The sequence below is a fragment of the Mus musculus genome, chromosome 6 (assembly GCF_000001635.26).
Source record: "Mus musculus strain C57BL/6J chromosome 6, GRCm38.p6 C57BL/6J".
Taxonomy (NCBI): Eukaryota; Metazoa; Chordata; class Mammalia; order Rodentia; family Muridae; genus Mus; species Mus musculus.
The window spans coordinates 50,421,262-50,439,719 of NC_000072.6; the positions used below are offsets into that span (position 1 = coordinate 50,421,262).

The 18,458-nt window shown below is 44.6% G+C and overlaps 1 protein-coding gene across 10 annotated transcripts in view; it reads right to left on the bottom strand.

The window, feature by feature from the left end:
- Positions 1–18,458, bottom strand: part of Osbpl3 (oxysterol binding protein-like 3) — a 163,028-nt gene that overhangs the window by 127,935 nt on the left and 16,635 nt on the right. For 8 of the 10 annotated variants that reach the window (NM_001347213.1, XM_006506635.3, XM_006506633.4 and 5 more), the window contains one exon: positions 7,068–7,159. The exons of the other annotated variants lie outside the window; for them this stretch is intronic. The gene's annotated coding sequence lies outside the window, so the exon portion shown is untranslated. The remainder of the gene's footprint in view (positions 1–7,067; positions 7,160–18,458) is intronic. 10 annotated transcript variants of the gene reach the window in all.

Genomic DNA, 18,458 nt, shown 5'->3' on the forward strand with positions numbered 1-18,458 from the left:
CCCAAGTTCAAATCTCAGCACCCACATGGTAGCTCATAACGACCTGTGACCCCAGTTGCAGAGAATCCAATATCCTCTTCTGGCATGTCTAACATAACACACAGAGAAAAACTCATACACATAGAATAAAATAGTAATTAAAAAATTTATATTGAACTCGCATGTATCCCTTCTGGTTAGCGAGGGTGCACAATAAAGGCAAACCAAAAATCACACTAATGTCAAATACATGAATATATGTAAGTCCATTACTGTGAATGCAGCATAAAATATAAACGCATCATGAAAGCTGGGAACGAAACTTGACACACAAAAGCCAACGTTAGTACTCATTATTAAGAGTACACATGTACGTTTTTGGGTTTTTTTTGGTTTGTTGTTGTTGTTTTGCCCAGAAAGTGTTGAGCTCAGAAAGAAAATATTCTTTACTTCCAGGTTAAAAAAAAAAAAAAGACCCAGAGGGGGATGCCTGTATGGATAACCCCTCACGGTTTGCAAGAGAATCTTCCTAGTCATTTTGGTCTAAACAAACAAAACTAGGCAGGGACAAACTTTAAACACAGGCCTGCTGCCTGCCATGCAATCTCTAGATCAGCTAGGAAACTCACAGCATGAGCGGCACCAGTGAATGCATGCTGCCAGAGATCTCAAGTGTTTTCATCTTCTCAACTGAAGCCTCGTTGTATTCTGATGCCAATGAGAATGGAGCCATGGGACCCTTGGTGGCAACACTACTTTTGGGTGCTATTAAGTGGGCTGTATCACAAAGCTATAAAAAAGAAGCACAGGAAAGAACATGGAGGGCCCTCCTCTGGGTTATTTCAAACATTGAACAAGGAGCTCAGACAGGACTAGTGTCTTGCAGAGACACTTGAACCACTCAGATACCAGAATGATACATATAGTTCTATTCAGAGAGGTTAGTAACTGTGGGAAGCCACATGTGCCGTTGCAGAGTGGCACTGACTACTGTTGGCCACCACGCCTAAGTTTGGACAAACAACCAATGTGTACATATGCAGTAAAGTTTTTTGCAAAGACACTGCCTGGCCCGGGCATGATAATGAGGCTTTGAGAGTATAACCAATCAGATGTGAGACATGCAAATGAGGCATGATAATGAGGCTCTGTGAGGTACAGAGAGAGTAGCCAATCAGATGAGGAACATGCAAATGAGGCTTAGTGCATAACCAATCCGGGTGTGAGACACGCCTCTCCTAGGCCTATATAAGCAGCACCAGTTCTGGGTTCGGGGTCTCTTCGCCTCTGCAATCAAGCTCTCCCAATAAACGTGTGCAGAAGGATCCTGTTGCAGCGTCATTCTTGCTGGTCAAGTCGGGCACGCGCAAGAAGTAACCAATGAGCTAAGAAATTTAGCAGAACCTAAGGAGGCCACCTTTGGTCTGGGGAAGCTGAATGAAGTCCAGGAGGCTCAAGATTTAGCCAGGGATAAATCCACCACTAGCCAAGTAACCACGAGCCACAACAGCTCTCATCGAGTCTTGGATAATCCATACGGTACCCTGGCAACATCAGATAGTATATCCTATGTTTTCATGTCCCAACTAGTTATTTTTAGTATCTTTGAAGAATAAGCTGAAAGTAGATGATCGCTGTTCTTACGGGAGCCACCTCAGAACATAAAGTGCTCAAATTATTCCCCCAGTGCAATGCAATTCATGGAACAATCCTAAAGTTCTCAACTCTGTGCATTGCATCTACATGATAAAGAATAAGGTTAGCTCACATCAGGGTTCCCTGGCCAGGACAATATGCAGCCATTAGATGAAACTATAAATAAGAACTCACCAACCCTCTTCAACCTCCCCTCAATGCTCTGGCCTTTCTAGACATCATACTCTTAGGAAGTATCCCTTCAGCACTCCAGTGGCTCAGACAACCATCTGTGACTACATTCCTGAGATGCAGCCATTGTCAGCTCACCTGAAGAGTTAGTGCCTATCTTTCCAAACTGAAGGACTCTTCCTCTGACTTTATAGGAAAATAATGCCAGCAGGTTCTTAGTTCCATCTCTGAGAGGTTGCTCTGAGGTTGAGCTTAAATGTCTTCTATTAAAGAACTGAGTGTCCGCTGAATGACAGCCAAGATGTCTATTATTCCTTTTAAATAGACACTTACTAAGCAAGTGCGGGTTATGCCTCTCCATATTAAAAACCAAATAGATTCTCAGAAGAAAATAACAGAGAATTAAGCACATTAGGAGACAAAGAGCAGTTCAGAGCCACTGAATATAAAAGGGTGCTAGGGACTGAGGGGGACGGGGGCTTGCATATGCTAATAACTACTTGCTCCTCCCCTCAGCAGCATCACTGCTTCTGGGAGTTCCCTTTAAAGGGGAAGCGAAGATGTACAGTCACAGACTATTTCAGGCCCTAACACAATGCAGATACTCAATAAATGTTATATGAACAAACACAAAGACAGATGGAGTGGATGAACGAAAGGAAACACCAAGTCACTCTAGACCAAGACAATAAGACTCCATTTAAAAACAGCCAGTGTCACCTGACACTGCTTTAAATGTCCTATGACATGACCTAGGGCATAGCACATGCATCCAGGCTGGAGACAAGACAGCTCACAAAGGAGATACTCTTCATGCCAATCAACGTGAGAGCCAAGAGAGAAAAACTGCCAGGGGGTGAGGGTGGGGGTGGGGGTTCCTCAGGTGCTGAGCACTCTCAGAGAAGAGGTGTGGGAATGGCGTCTCAGGCAGCTGCATGAAGTTTCCGTCCATAAAACGCATCTCTTCACTTTCACAGCATTTATCCCACTCCGCTTTATCCAAAAAACTACAGATTTCATGGGAAACAAATTAACAATTGTTCAAGTACTCAATGACTCAGGTGACACACATTCCCCACATGCTGCTCTGCTGAGCCATCTGTCTACCCAAACACGCAGGTTTATCACTGTTATTATTATTACTCAAATTAAAGTATCTTTAGACTTGAAAATTATCATTCCCTTCATCAAAAGACAGTTATCTTTTAATCCTTTCTCCATAAGGATATCAAATCCCACGGTAAGTCATCAAACCAAAGCAGCTCTAAACCACCTGTGGAATGAAGGAGATGGAAGCTTTATAGCTACTCATATGCTAAGAGCCATTTACATGCCTTGAATGCACATAAACACCCACTAGAGTAACACACTTAGCCTGGGCATATCGGCTGCAAAGAAAGTATTTAGATAAGCAAGTGCTCTCTCCGCTCCAAGTATATGAAGTCAGTACTGTTGGCCAGTCGTCTTGTAGCACCAACAAACAAACCAACCAGAGAGGGTGTGTTATAGTTTGAGGATGAAATGTGCCCCAATAAGGTCAGAGTTTGAGCAGTTGGTCTTACTATTTTAGGAAGTCATGGATCCTCTGGGATGTAGTAGTGTTAAGGGGTTTGGGTAAAAGATTTGGAAGGTTATGCCTGCCTCTAATTCCAGGCTAGAGCTCTCTGATTCTTGGTTTGACAGACATGAGCAAGCTGCCAGGGGAGACTCCCACCACCATGCCTCCTACTCCATGATAAATCCCCCAAAATCCATGAACAAACCCTTCCTCCCTTAAGTTGCTACTGCGTGTATTTTGTCTCAGCAATGAGAAAAGAGCTGTGGTTATTTGAAAGAACGTCCCCCAAAGATTCAGGCTTTTGAGCACTTTGTCCCCAGCTGGTGGAACTATCTGGAGAAGTCCAGAAGCTGCAGAGGCACATCAGGGGACAGTGTGCTCTCTCTGCTTTGTGCTTGTTGTAAAAGATGTGCTTTCTCAGCCCCCTGCTCCTGCCCATACCTGTTGCTGCTGGCTGCCATGCTTCCTGGCCAAGATGAACACTCACCTCTATGGAACCATGCGCCCAAACTCAATCTTTCTTTCAGTTTCTTTGGTCATGGTGTTTTATCATAGCAGCAGACAAGTAACTGATACGGCAGCCAGCACAGGGAGAGTGACCGCTTCTCGACCTGAGTTTCAACCCTTTCACAGGGGCCACCTGAGACCATCGGCAAACATAGATCATGAAGTAGCAACAAAAATAATGGTATGATTGAGGATTAAAACATAAGGGAGCCGGGTAGTGGTGGCGCACACCTCTAATCCCAGCACTTGGGAGGCAGAGACAGGCAGATTTCTGAGTTCGAGGCCAGCCTGGTCTACAGAGTGAGTTCCAGGACAGCCAAGGCTATACAGAGAAACCCTGTCTTGAAAAACAAAACAAAACAAAACAAAACAAAACAAAACAAAACAAACCATGAAGAACTGTCTTAAAGAGTCACAGCACTAGGAAGGCTGAGACTCAACACCTTAAAGTACAGTACAAAGAGCCAAGGACTAAGACTCAGAAAGTGTAACAATCTAGAAATTCATGTTTCTGCTTTTTAAAGGTCGGCTACTGAAAGCTAACCCAGGGTTTGAGGAGATAATGAGGGTCATTACTAATGACTGGCATAAAAAGAAGAGAGAACAGACCTACTATGCTTGCCCTGACTTGCTATGTGCAGCTCTCTGTGATGCTATGACACAGCAAGAAAGAGCTGTAAGAGATGCAGGGGACCTGGATTTGATTCCTAGCATCCACATGGCACCTCACAACCACCTGCAACTCCAGTTCCAAGAGATCTGACGCCATCTTCTGGCCTTTGCAGGCACCAGGCACACATATGGTGTATAGACATACATGTAGGCAAACCACACATGCATAAACATACATGTAGCAAAACACACATGCACATAAAAAAGGAGAAAAAAATGTCATTCTGTATCTCAAAACTGGAAGCCTTTAGCAGGAACATAATGACCAAAGAATGTTTCTCTACATTACAAAGGCAGAGTCAGGCAAGAAACCCCAATACTTCCAGCCCTTGAGAGTTCAAGACCAGCCTGGTCTACATAGAAAGTTCCAAGCTAGCAGAGCAAAACGTGAGAGTCTGTCTTTAAATTAATAACTTAAAAAGTAAGACTTATAAGGGTAGAAGATGCTCTTTAGTGTCTCTGGCAAGAACGTAAGCAGCAGCACCTGAACTCTGCTACAGGGCCTCCCACAGAGTGGGAGTGCGTGCTATGGTGGTAAGGGATGCGTCTGAGGACAGAAAGGAGGGTATGGCCAGCAACGGGTAAGAAACTGTGACCTAAAGTTCTACAATGTGTCTCACACACAAAAAGCCTTAGGAGAAGCCAGGTGGTGTGGACCATGCATACACTGCCAGCATTTAACAGTACATAGGAGGAAGTAGAATATTGTAATAAGTTATTTTTAACTAACATGTTGTTATAACTCTTTCGTGCAAAAATATTCTTAAAGACAGCAGCAAATTCACCAGCTGATGGTCATCACCAATGAAGCAAAAAACTAGAAATTTCTCACAATCAGAGTGAGCACTTCCTTTTCTGTGTCATCTGAGGACTCTTTTACTGGGATGCGGTACTGGGACACAGTGTTCGTCAGCAAGGCAGTTGTAGTTTCTCTTCTGGTCACTCTCCCTGCTTTTGGGCTAGAACACAACCCTCTGGAGAGTGGCCTTGGGGCCTCTGAACTTTTATTTCCTCTACAGGATAATGAGACATTTCTGAGACCTGGGATTGGTTGCTTCAGATCTCTGCTTAAATGATGCTTAGTAGAGAGGCTTTTGACCATCCTAAGTAAAACCGAATGGAATGTCAACTCTTGGTCCCTATATATTCCCAGGTTTCTCGGCTCTTCTTAACATCCTCCATAGAATGCATTAGACCTGACACACTTAACTAATTTGTTTATAATGTGAAGGTCACATACTCCTGTTACATTTCCAGGAGCTACACGATCAGCATCTACAGAATGGATATCCTCCTTTAAACAGCCAACTGCAATGAGCCACAATCATTTAGCACATCCACTGCTGCGCCGTTTCATTCAAACTAGTTCTTGACCCTACAAAGAAAATCCTGCACGTGTAGCTATGATGCCAGGCTGTTTCCCAACCGCCTCCAACTTACCAACCGGTTTCACCATCTGCAGACTATCAGCGTGTAATTCCCACTTCACATTCCAGAACACTAAGAGGTCCATTTCTATCAAGACCAGGAACAGCCTCCATGTAAAGCACTTTCTGATTCCCCGCAGAATAAGGGTAAACCCCAGTCAACATCTGGATGTGAAATCAACATCTGGGTGAGTCCCACAGTCACTCGGGTACCTGCTTTGTAGTGCTGAGCACTGGGTCTGAAGGCTTCAGTAAAACCTCTCTGAGTGAGAGAAGCACTGCCAAGCCTGCCCCAGGCTGATCACTGGCCCTGCCACACCCCCAGCTAACCAATCCTTTTCTGTTTTTTCCAGGGCCACATAGAGCAGACAGGCTTGTTTTGCTCACTAAGCAATCAGGCCAGTCAGACTAGAATATAGCTAAGTTTTAAACTAAAATCCTCCACCGTTCCTCTCCACCCTGGTTTTATTCCCCACCTGCTCATCGGATGTAGACATCAAAACTGAAGGATAAAACTGCAGCATCGACTTGTTCACACCTCACAACCGCAAAGCCAGCAGGAAGGCACTGACACGCAACGCCCCACTCCCACCCCGTAGACAAGCGGTCATGTAATAAAGCAAGTCTCCTTAGACCTAAACAGTTCAGATACTTTGCCCGTCCCTGCAATGTGAACTTTCCTTGCATTTTCTGACCTTAGCATCTATCTGTCTTAAACTACTTACATAGTTGCCGTATAGGAATATAACTGTATTCTTCACTGCAGATAGACTATTTTGTTTCTTTATAGGGAACACCTAGCTGTCTGACTCTTCCTTCTTCCAGCCTTCAAGTACCACTTTCTCCTCCTGGTGTCCCTCTTATTGGCTGAAATCCCTTCTTCGGTTGCATCTTCAGTCCCTGGTTTGTGACCTGTTCCACCAGTGAAAGTCTTGGTAAGCTCCTGAGTGCCTCCCCTCCCCACACACAGTTATGGCTGCTCATTAGCATAACTGGAATAAATTACATTCTATCTGCTTTAGCCAGCGCTGTCGAGGGCAAATACCAAATCAGTAGGACTGCCATTAAAGCATTCTAGAAAGTTCCAGTGACTATACCTGAATAAGTTCAATACTTCCGAAAGAAGGCAGGCAGTATGATCAATGTTGCATGACTCTCTTCTCGTGGTCTTCGCTGACACAGGACAGACCTGACAAAAGTGGGAAACAAGAGCCATCACTAGAGCACCCTGAGGTCTGGGAAAGAAACCCTTCCCCAGCAGTGAAGAAGATGACAGCTCTTAACAGACTCCCTGTCCCAATCCACATGTTGCATTAAGCAAGAGCTCATCGCGCCTTCAACCACCACTTAATGAATTCCAAGTCTGCTGTTCAGTGCTAATAAGTGTGAAACTCGGCCCTGATGGAGGTTGATGAGCTGAGAGGGAGCCGTGGCGACAACAAGGAGAGCAGACATCGATCCAGAGCAAAGCGTTAGTTAATAAACCTCCAGGCCTTGCTACCATTCACTCTCAGTTCATTTCACCTAAAGGATGCTTCAGGACTTTGTCCTTGGTGCTGTAATTTGTACATGCTAGATGAAGTTATTACTTGAACAATCCACTTAATGTTCTCAATTAGAATATCAGCCACTGAAAGATTTCATGCAAATTGTTGTTGTTGTTGTTTTTTTTTTAATGGATCAGAGTTTCCTTATCTGAAAAGCAGCAAAAATTGCGGCTTCATCTGATTACTGTGGAACAATCAAGAGACAGAACGTGCTCTAGCGGATTTTGTAAATGCTAACCGTTTAATGGTTTGCCTGTCACTCAAAGGCAACTGCAATCTCATTCCTTCTTTGCAAGGAAGGGTATGATTCAGTTATATGGTTTAAAACTGGACACTCTGGTCCTCCAGCCACAGCTCTCCTCTTAGGAAGAAATTAAGATAAGCTATGCCATCTCTATTTTGTTTGTTTGTTTGTTTTTGGCTTTGTTTTTCTAGACAGGGTTTCTCTGTATAGCCCTGGCTGTCCTGGAACTCACTTTGTAGACCAGGCTGGCCTTGAACTCAGAAGTCCACCTGCCTCCACCTCCCAAGTGCTGGGATTAAAGGCGTGCGCCACCACCACCCAATTCATCTCTATATTCCTGTGGATAAAAAAGTGCATACATTTCCCCTAATTTCTAAACAAATGTACCACACAAAGTGCTGTTATCCACATCTTTAGGACTGAACCACAGAGATATGCATGAGACAGGAAACTGTCTCAAGCCATTATGAGCTCTATGGGAAGCCATTAAAGCAACAGAGCACTGTTTCCTTACCGCCCTCTCACACCCAGCTAAGTGCAGTCTCTACGATCACAGCCTTGGCAGAGGTTACGCTCAGGTGGGAGGTGCATTTGCCCAAGCAGACCAGCTGCGTGGAAAGGATGCGCATCTTCAACTTAGAAAAATATTTCCAGATTACCCTCCAGAGAGGCTTGAAGCACGCGAGCCACTCACTGCCAGCCCTATGCAGGTTACGGCTCCATACATTTATCCGTAATGGAATGAAGGCCAACTCTCCGCCAACGGGAGAGCAGAAAGTTGTATCTCTGTATCTTAACTGCTTCTTCTTATAAGATTTTTTTAAAAAAAATTTTCTAGTGTTTTAATTATATAGACGGACAACAACTAATGAAAAAGGAGAATGAGAGTTTGAAAAGGAGTAAGAAAGAGTATAGGGGACGATTTGGAGAGAGGAAAGAGAGGGGAGAAATGATGTAATTATGTGATAATGTCAAAAAATAAAAAAAAATCTAATTAGTTTCTCAGGGATATTAAGATGGCTCAGTAAAGCGCTTGCCAAGCAAGTGTGAGGAAAGCAAGTGTGAGGATCTGAGTTCAAATCCTACGCACTGTCACAGGTCCCAGGCAGGCATGGAGGCCCGTTTGCAACCCCAGAGGTAAAGCCAGGAGAGCAGCATGGCACATTGGTCAGTTAGAATAGACACGCCAGTGAGCTCTGGGTTCACTGTATAAGGTGAGGGTGATCGAGGAAGACAACCCACACACACACACACACGAACACACACACACACACACACACACACACACACACACACACACGAACACACAATACCACACATATGTATACATGAGAAAAAATAGTCTGGTGAGATGCCTCAGCAAGTAACGCACTCGCCACACAAGCCTCATGGTCTGAGGTCATCCATCACAGGTACGTCACATAAAGGCGGGAAGAGAACAGACTCCACACATACACCACACATACAACACACAAACACACCACACATACAACAATAGCAAATCAAATAGACATGTCTTTTCAAGGGAATTCATACCATACTCTGCCACCTTCTTCCTCTAGGTCCCCCTACACACAGTAGCCACACTGAGTGGATGAGACTTCTGGGAAAGTGCCTTCCCTCCCCCTTCCATTTACAAAAGTGCCTCGGAATCAGGTGGGCAGGCATGTCACGTGGTTATGCAACACTGTTGTCTCCTCCCCTCCCTCTGGACCCCAGGGCTAGTCTCCAGAGCTCCATGACAGCATCACCAGTATCCTCGTCTAAGCTCCCTGGAGATCAAGGCTGTTTCCTAAAACACCCTCCACTGTGTCCAGTATCCTCACTCCAGTGTGAGATGGCAGACTGGTGGAAAGAATGATTTCATAACTGTATACATATTCTTTTTTTAAATATTTGTTTTATTGTGTATATATGCCACATGTGTGGTGTGTGTGTGTGCATATATACATGCCACATGTGTACACATGTTTGTGGGTGGATGAGAGAGCCAAGGGGGTGTCAGATCCCTGGAGCTGGAGTTAACAGGCATTTGTGAACCATGTGACATGGGTGCTGGGTACAGATCTCAGATCCTCTGGAAGAACAATAAATGCCCTGAACCACTGAGCCATCTCTCCATCCCTCATGAATATGTGTTCTCAAGTGTCCCAAACAACACTACAAATATAGTGATGAGAAAAGTCAGATGGAGCTCTAGGGACCCATGGTCCTGACAAATCTTACCTGAGTCTGTTGTCCTCACGTTGGCTGGGACTTAAATGACTAAAAGGTGTAACTGAGATCAAAATATCTCTTAAACCACTGTAGTAAGGCGCAGTAATTCTACAAAAAGATCACCAGGACAGGCGTTAGGAAACACCCTTCACTGAGCCACAGAAACACTCTGTGCTACTGGAGGATATGTACGCCAGCGCAGCCACCAGTCGACCCTGTTTAGAGGAACATACTCGACAACAACTCTATGACTAGGTATGTACTTGTGTAGTCACCAAAGCAAGGTCCAGGAATACTCACAGCCACACGAATCAGCAATGGCACCCCAGGGGGAAACCCTACACTTGTCAGTCGAAGAATGGGCACACTGTCATATCAGCAGACAACAGAATTCTAACAGCAAGCAGACTAAACAAATGGCAATGGCATACCGAAACACACACAGAGACACACACCAAAACACACAGAGAGAGAGACATACCGAGGCACAGAGTGAGCCCACAGCGCATCCAGTTTACATCATCCCTGTTGCAAGACCAAGCAAGGCTGACCTGAGAGTGGAGCTTCTGACATGTTAGTCACGTTCTGCTTCTCAATCTGGAAAGTGGTCACAGAGATGCATCCAGCTTGTGAAAGCTCAACGAGCCAGATAGCAAGTTTTTCATACTTTTCTGCATGGATGTTCCAGTCAATGAAAATTTTACCTAAATAACAGGAAATAGGCTAACTCTCTAGCAAAGAGAATATGTTCTCTTTGAAATGACTTTCATGAATAAATGTTTTTAAAATGCTGTGGTGACTGTCACCCACCTGCAAAAATGAATTGACTTATACTACTTTGACCAAGAGACTACCATTGTGAAGAGATGTCACACAAAGTGATTTTTTTTAACTTTTGAAAAACAGCAAGAATAACAAATGGCATTCAAATTTTTTTTATTAAGAAACAAGATGACCAGCCAGGCAGTTGTGACACATACCTTTAATCCCAGCACTTGGGAGGCAGAGGCTGGTAGATCTCTGTGAGTTGGAGGCCAGTCTGGTTGGACTACAGCAAAAATTCCAGGAAAGCCAAGGCAACACAGGAAACCCTGTCTTGAAATACCAAAAAGAAAAAAGAAAAAGAAAGAAGAAACAAAAGAAACAAAGAAACAAAATGACCAAAGGAGATGGGCTACTAAGTAATGGTGGTAGAAAAAGATGAGAAGAAAATATCAGTCTTAAAATGTTACTAAACTAGCTTTTACTCTTTAGAAACATCTTTTGTTAAACTACCAAGAAAAAACAACACTATTTTTTCCAGTGCAGATATATGCCTCCATACCTAGCTTTCCCCAATATTATTTTAAAGCGCCATGCAACAGAGAAAGAAAGAATGTGCTCGAGGCAGTGATAATTATTGGCAAGCGCAGGTGTCTGAACAGAGGGAAGCTAAGGGGAATGAAACACAAATCCTTCCGCCTCATTAGGGTTCTAAAAATAGTCTCAAAATATAAAGGCATGGGAGCCGCATAAATGAATGAGAAATTTAATCAAAGGGGGTTTTGTGAATCTTGACCACAGCCCAGACACAATTATTTTGAAGATTAAAAAAGGAAAAAACAAAAAAACAAAAACAAAACAAGAAGACATGATGCTATGAACCAGGCCAGCAGGGCTTAAAATAAGCAGAGAATTGGACAACACAAAATCAATACAATGGTAGTGAGGGCAGATTTTTTTTTAAGATTGCTCATACTTAGAAAGGAAATATAGAAATGATGGGCGTGCTGAGGCCATGAACAGACCCAAAGGCTTATCACTTCTAACTAGGTGTTAATTCTTTCTGAATTGGATTCCCACAGGACTCAGGAGGGGAGACATGAACAAAACTCGAGCATCCTGGCAACCGCCAGGAGGAGGTAGCCCTCCACTTCCTACTGTACTAGAAGATGGCAAGCCTTGGACTCCTCCTTCCAACTCCCATTGATCAATGGACCAAACTGGCTTTGTGTGGATGTGTCCCCAAGTGGGTGTCACCCCAGGAAGAAGATGCAGCTATAGCTTTAGTTACATTCCTTGGTATCACCTTGTCTCTGTCACTAAGAGGCAGTGACATTTGCAGAAAGAAGAAACAACAAGGAAAACCAAAATATTTAAATTGCCAAACTGTACAGTTTTATGAAATCCTGAACTGAGAATTCTTGGTTCCTGTAAGTTCCTAACCTACCTAATGATCTACACTAAACACGTTATGGAAGGAAAGACTTGAAGTTACATTCCTTCTGTCAATAGCAAGTATCCGTCACAACCACAAATGACCTGCAAACACTCCACTCTGATACTTCCGTCTCAGTCTTTCCTTAGTTCTATAGGACACACATGACCCTTGCCTGGCAAGTAACCTCCCTGATAATCCTGCTCCCAACAATTTGGATTAGACCCATGACCCAGGTAACAAATCAACAGACCATAAACATCGACAGATGCAACCGTTGCTCCCGTGTGCTAAGAGGCACTTAAGAGGGGAAAGCCTGCCTGAGACAAACCCAGATGAAAACAGACAGTCTGTGGCAGCAGAGCTCGGGCTCTGAAGCCAGTCTTACTCTGCATGGTTTCTCTGTACAGCCCTGGCCTTCCTGGAACTCACTCTGTAGACTCAGAGATCTGCCTGCCTCTGCTTCCTGAGTGCTGCAACTGAGAATTTCTTAGCAACATAAACCAAACGCTTTTTTTATTGTTCTGACACTAAATGGACGTCTGTCATTTGCAAACAAATGGCCTCAGACATTATTGCTTCCTCGTTCCTTTCAAAACTTTTAAAGGATTAGTTTTTTTCAGCCAGATAGCCCACACCTGATTATAAATATAAATAAAATAAAAATATAAATAAAATAAATAGAGTCTTCTGAAATGAAGAAAATCAATATTCAAATGGGCCTGCCCTGTGTTAGCCTCTGAATCTGAGGAGCTTCCGGGTGGCTATATTATTTCCTCACTAAAAAAAAAAAAAAAATGTCGGGGGCTGGAGAGATGGTTAAGAACAGGGACTGCTCTCCCAGAGGATCAGGGTTCAATTCCTAGCACCCACTTGGTAGCACACAACCATCTGTGATCCAAGGTCCAAAGGATTTGCCTCTGCCAGGCACTTAAAGGCAAAACACACATACACATGAAATTAAATTTAAATTTAAAACAGGAAAGTGTCCCTGGTATAATGGTTATTTATGCCTGATCCTAACACCAAGCTGCTTCAGGCCTGAGAACACTGAATGTGCACCTGTTCAATTCAGCGCTGGTGGCTCTCTGAGGTTCGCTGGATGAAGTCAGAAGGGTTTGCTGCGCGCATTTACATCTCTCCTGAAGTCACCCTCTTTGGTGGAAAGGAGGTGCGCTCAAAAGAATACACTAGAATCCAAAGCATTTCTTTGGCCCACCTGCCCAGGGAAGCCAGGCCAGTCATGTAGGCAAGCCTGCTCCAAGTGCTTCAGTATCAGTAGTCAGAGTCTGTTTGCAATGTGTTCACATTATAAAATCCTGTTCAGGCCAGACAGCACACATCTATCTCAGCTGCCTCCACAGAGAACGCACCAGCAGCTCTTTCTCTGCCAACCCTGCCCTGGGCACATGCAGGGGAATTCACATCTGAATATCTCACACAACAACCTGGGAGAGATGGTGCTAGGCTGAACCTGGTCCTCAGTGGGGACATCGGCTCATACGCAGTTCTAGGAAGGGTCAAAGATAAAGTCCTAGCTACATGAGAATGGTCTTAGTTAAACTGCCTCTTCTTTGAGAGGTCTACTTTTCTCTTTAACATGGGATGGGGGCAAACAGATCAGTGATTGTCACGGTGGGTCATGATCCAGGTGGTGGGTGGTAAAGCAGACTTGATGAACCAGGAGTAACTTTACAGCCAGATGACACTGAGTGCACAAGGTGAGCCTGGAGCACCTTGTAGTACCAGAAAATAACCAGTAAGGAAGATCACATGATGAGGTCACATGATGGACTTATGTCAAAGGCAGTGGGAGCCAGCTGATGAGGTTCCTCATGGCTGAAATCGGGACAACACCCGAGAGACAGTACACCCACCCTGTACTCCCAGACTAGAACCTCAAGTAGAAAATAAACACCTGTGTGTTCACAGGGATGTATAGTAAGTAAGTATTAAGTAGTGGAATGAATGAATGATAGATAAATAAATAAATAGGAAAAAGGGAGAGAGAAATCTTCCACACAGTCATGACTCTTAGCTAGATCCTCTACCCTTTAGGAGGTAAAACAGGACTCCACTTCTTCAGGATGCAAGAGGAACACAAGCTCAGGTCATGGCATCACATACCCTCCTCAGGGCATCATGGAAAGCCACTTCCTCCTCAGACTCGAAAGCATCACCAAATCCCAGTAGCCGCCACTCTATAAAACACACCGCCACGCCCCTCTCAACGCTTGGAAGTTGGGCTTTGGGAGTGGTTCCATCATAAAAACAGCCCCTTCCAAATGGATCTTTAAAGGATTTCCAAGAGTAGATTCTCTGGAATCTACCACTGTGTGAAGGTGCGGTAAGAAGCCACACCGGATGTCAGCACCTGGATCCTGGGTATCCCATCCTCCCAAATTGTACAAGGATACACTTCTCCTCTTTATAAATAAATTGATCTCTGTGTTCCCCACACACACATTTGCCTGCTCTTTTGCCGAGGCCAGGGGTCAATAGCAGATGCCTTCCTCGATTATTCTCCATGTTATTTTTGAGATAGCGTATGTCACTGAGCATGGAGCTCATGGATTCTGCTGGGCTGGTGGAGGGCCAGTGAAACCCTGGGAACTGGTTCTCAGAAGCTCCGGGAATACAGGCACGAATCACTCCATACAATTTTTACAGGAGTATCTGGGGTCCAAATACAGGTCCTCGTGTTTAAACAGCAAGCACTTTTGTAACTGAACCACTCTTGGTCTAGAATCATATCTAAGCACTGGCTGGTCTTCCAGAGGATCCAGGTTCAATTCCCAATACCTACATGGAGACTTAACACCCTCCATGGGGTTCAATGCCCTCTTCCTGCCTGACCTTTGAAGGCATCCATCACACACATGGTGCAAAGCCATATATGCAGACAAACACCCATGCAGACAAAATAAAATTTTTAATTAATAATTAATTAATTAACCTAAGGTTTTCAGTTAGAGCATCACAACACACACAAAGACATCTGAGAAACTGTCTCAGCCAAAAGGAGCCTGGGAGATGCATAATTTAGCATAATAGGAAAAGCTGGTTGGGACTCTAGGACAGCCAAAGGACGTTCCGAATTACTATGCCAGCACCAGCTCGATGGTTTGATAAATGGATCATAACATTAAGATGTTACTACTAAGGAAAACTTGGTTGGGGCAGACAAGGGCTTTCTGTGCTCTCTCCACAACTTTTTATCGCTCCTAACCCTTCTAAAGTTAGAAGCAATTTTTGTCTGCATGTGTTGGCAGAGTGTGATTAAGGCACACAAACATGTGTATTGTCTCCATGCTTATGGAAAAAGTTTGAGTTCTACGTCTTATGAGGCTGAAGGGCTGTGAGTGCACAGCTCAGCCTGGCACAATCACTCACCCCCAGGGGGAGTCGTTCATCTATTCTCAAGGCCATTTTCCTCACACCCCTTCAATACAGTTAGTTCACATCCTGTCTCAGGGTTATCTTATTGTTCTGAGTAGCAGTGTGTTTTATTGGCATGACAGAACACTATCAGCAAAACCAGGGCTTAATTCAGCAAACAGCTCAGGATCACAGTCTATTATCCAAGGAAGTCAGGGAAAAAACTCAAAGCAGAAACCTGGAAGGAGGCAGGAACTGACACAGAAGCCATGGAGGGGTGCTGCTTACTGGCTTGCTCCATGGCTTGCTCAGCCTGCTTTCTTATAGACCCAGAACCATTAGTCCAGGGGCGCTGTTTGCTCAATGGTCTGGGACCACGCAAATCAATCACTAATCAGGAAAATGCTCCCCACAGACTTGCCCACAGACCAATCTGGTGGGGGCCATTTCCTCCTCAAAAGAAATTATTTGTTCTGGAATGTTTCTAGCCTGTGTCAGGTTGACATAAAAGTAGCCAGCACACTGCTGTTTGTCAGCTTTCCATTAATGTGAAGGAGGAGAAATGAGAAAAGCCACTGAGAAGGCAGAGGAGTTTCCACAGTCACTTGGCACATGTGCCTTCAAGCCAGTGGCAGCACAACATAGCGTGATAGTGGACGTGTGTGGCACAGGAAGCTTGTTCACCTTGTAGTAGCCAGAAAGCAAAAGAGACAAGCAGCAGCCCTGCAGGATGAAATATTTCAATCTGGGAGGAAACTGCTACACAAGACTCGGCGCCTTCCTCCAGCTCTCACATTCTTTCTGTCCCATCTTCTTCAATGATCCCTGAGCCTTGGAGGGGATGACTATAGACATCCATCCACCTATGACTAAGAAGCAGGCCACCACATCATAGTAACAGCCATTTGATCTCAGGAGCTCTCCAGTGGTTATGAGAGAGGCTGATAATGGGCGTAAACACAAGTTTAGAAGGCAATTTGACAGGCACATCACATCTATCTAAAAAAAACAAAAAACAAAAAAAAAAAAGCAGAAGTTGCCTCCCCAGAGGAACCTTTGACCTCCCCAGCCATAGGTTTTGTTCTGGCTCCCAGTACTAGGCTTGAATCTGGTTTTGTGCAGCTGGCCTTAGATCCAATCAGAAGGATGTTGGTCTGACCCACAACAGCCAAGCCACTATTGCACAAGCAGGCACATGCAATCTTGTGTGTTGGTATTTTTAGTACACAAAGTTCATACCCAAGCAGGGATGTTGTTGACAGTTCACCTGCAGCTGGCACAGACCCCTCTGGCACTATGAATACCAGTCAGCAGGACGCAAGTTTCCAGTTCAGACCCAGCTTAATTTCTCCATGTTCTAAGTCAAAGCACGGATGTGCAGTGTCTTCAGCAATAGGGTCTGGCATCCAACCAGGAGTTGAAAGGAGTAAGGTCTAATACAGCAGGGACAGGTTCCATCCATTTGTATCATTTGCTTCCTCCAAAGATCAAGGTCAGGTACAAAGCATAGTGTAATGGCTACTCCTGGTTGTCAATTTGACTATATCTGGAATGAACTACAGTACAGAGTAGGGAGGGCTCACCTGTGATCCAGATCTTGAGGCTGAAGACACAAGTTCCTGACCTGGATCTTGATATGGAGATCTTGAGTGGTAGTGGCCATGAAAAGCTTAAGCCCAGGCAAGGTAGTACACACCTTTAATATCAGGAGACTAAGGCAAGGAGATCTCTGAGTTCAAGGTCAGCCTGGGACCAGGCAAGTCCCAGATCCATGCGTGGTGGGTAGTACACACCTTTAATCTGGGCCACACCTTCTGCTGGAGGCCTACATAACAATTTTGGAAGAAGGAAGATTCATTCTTCTACTGCTTGCACTTACTTGCCAGCACATCTGTTGGAACCTACTTCTACAGAAGACAAACTGAAACAACTAGCCTTGTGGGACTGAGCAACTACTAGATTCCTGGACTTCCCATTGACAGCTGACCATTGTTGGGTTAGTTGGACTACAGACTGTAAGTCATCACAATAAGATTCCCTCAATACAGAGAGACATTCCATAAGTTCTACGACTCTAGAGAACCCTGACTAATACACATAGATAGGAGGTGCTAACTTAATTTGTTCTCTGTAATCCTTGGCGATTCTCTCTGAACTATTATGTTTACATGACCTGGAGCCTGTTCTGGGAGCCTCCCTACATTTCTCCACACCTGATCAACTCAGTGGATTTGACTTAGTCTGCTCAGACATACTCAAGGCCAAAGGTAAATGTGGCCCTGCTTTCCCGCTGCACCTCTGACTCACTAGGTCAGAGTGACCCTGGGTTGGCACATGCCTCTAGCCTCCCATTCACCATCCCTGGTTGTCGGGGCAGTTCTAGCTGGGCGAACAGTCTACACCCCAGCTTTATCTTTTGCTGTGTCCCCTCCTTGGTCTGGGGGATCACCCACTCCTGGGACAGGCTTGCTGTGCTTCATCTGTATTCTGTCAAGGATGTCTTCTCCTTAGGCAGATGCTCCTTAGCACACAATGCCTTTCTATCAGATTTTCCTTAGCAACCCTAGTTCAACATAAATCCTGCCACATACTTTACCTTTTAATGATCTCCTCTGGGTGGCTCTTTTACTTTGAAGACGTTCCTCACATGCTGTTCTAAGTCACTGACATCTGCCAAAGCCTTTCCTGCTTTATAAAGATCTTGTTCCACCAAAGGACTCAGCCATTAAAGCTTGATACTAGCCTTGAGGTTGATCCCTTCTGGATCAACCTTTGTTTAACTCCTCTGTAAACAGAGTTCTGTCTGGCCCAGTGAGCTAGGGTTCAAATACAGCCAACACCTGACCCTCCTCAATGGTCCTCCAGCTCCCGATATTTATGGGGTCTTCCAAATGCTCTTAATGGC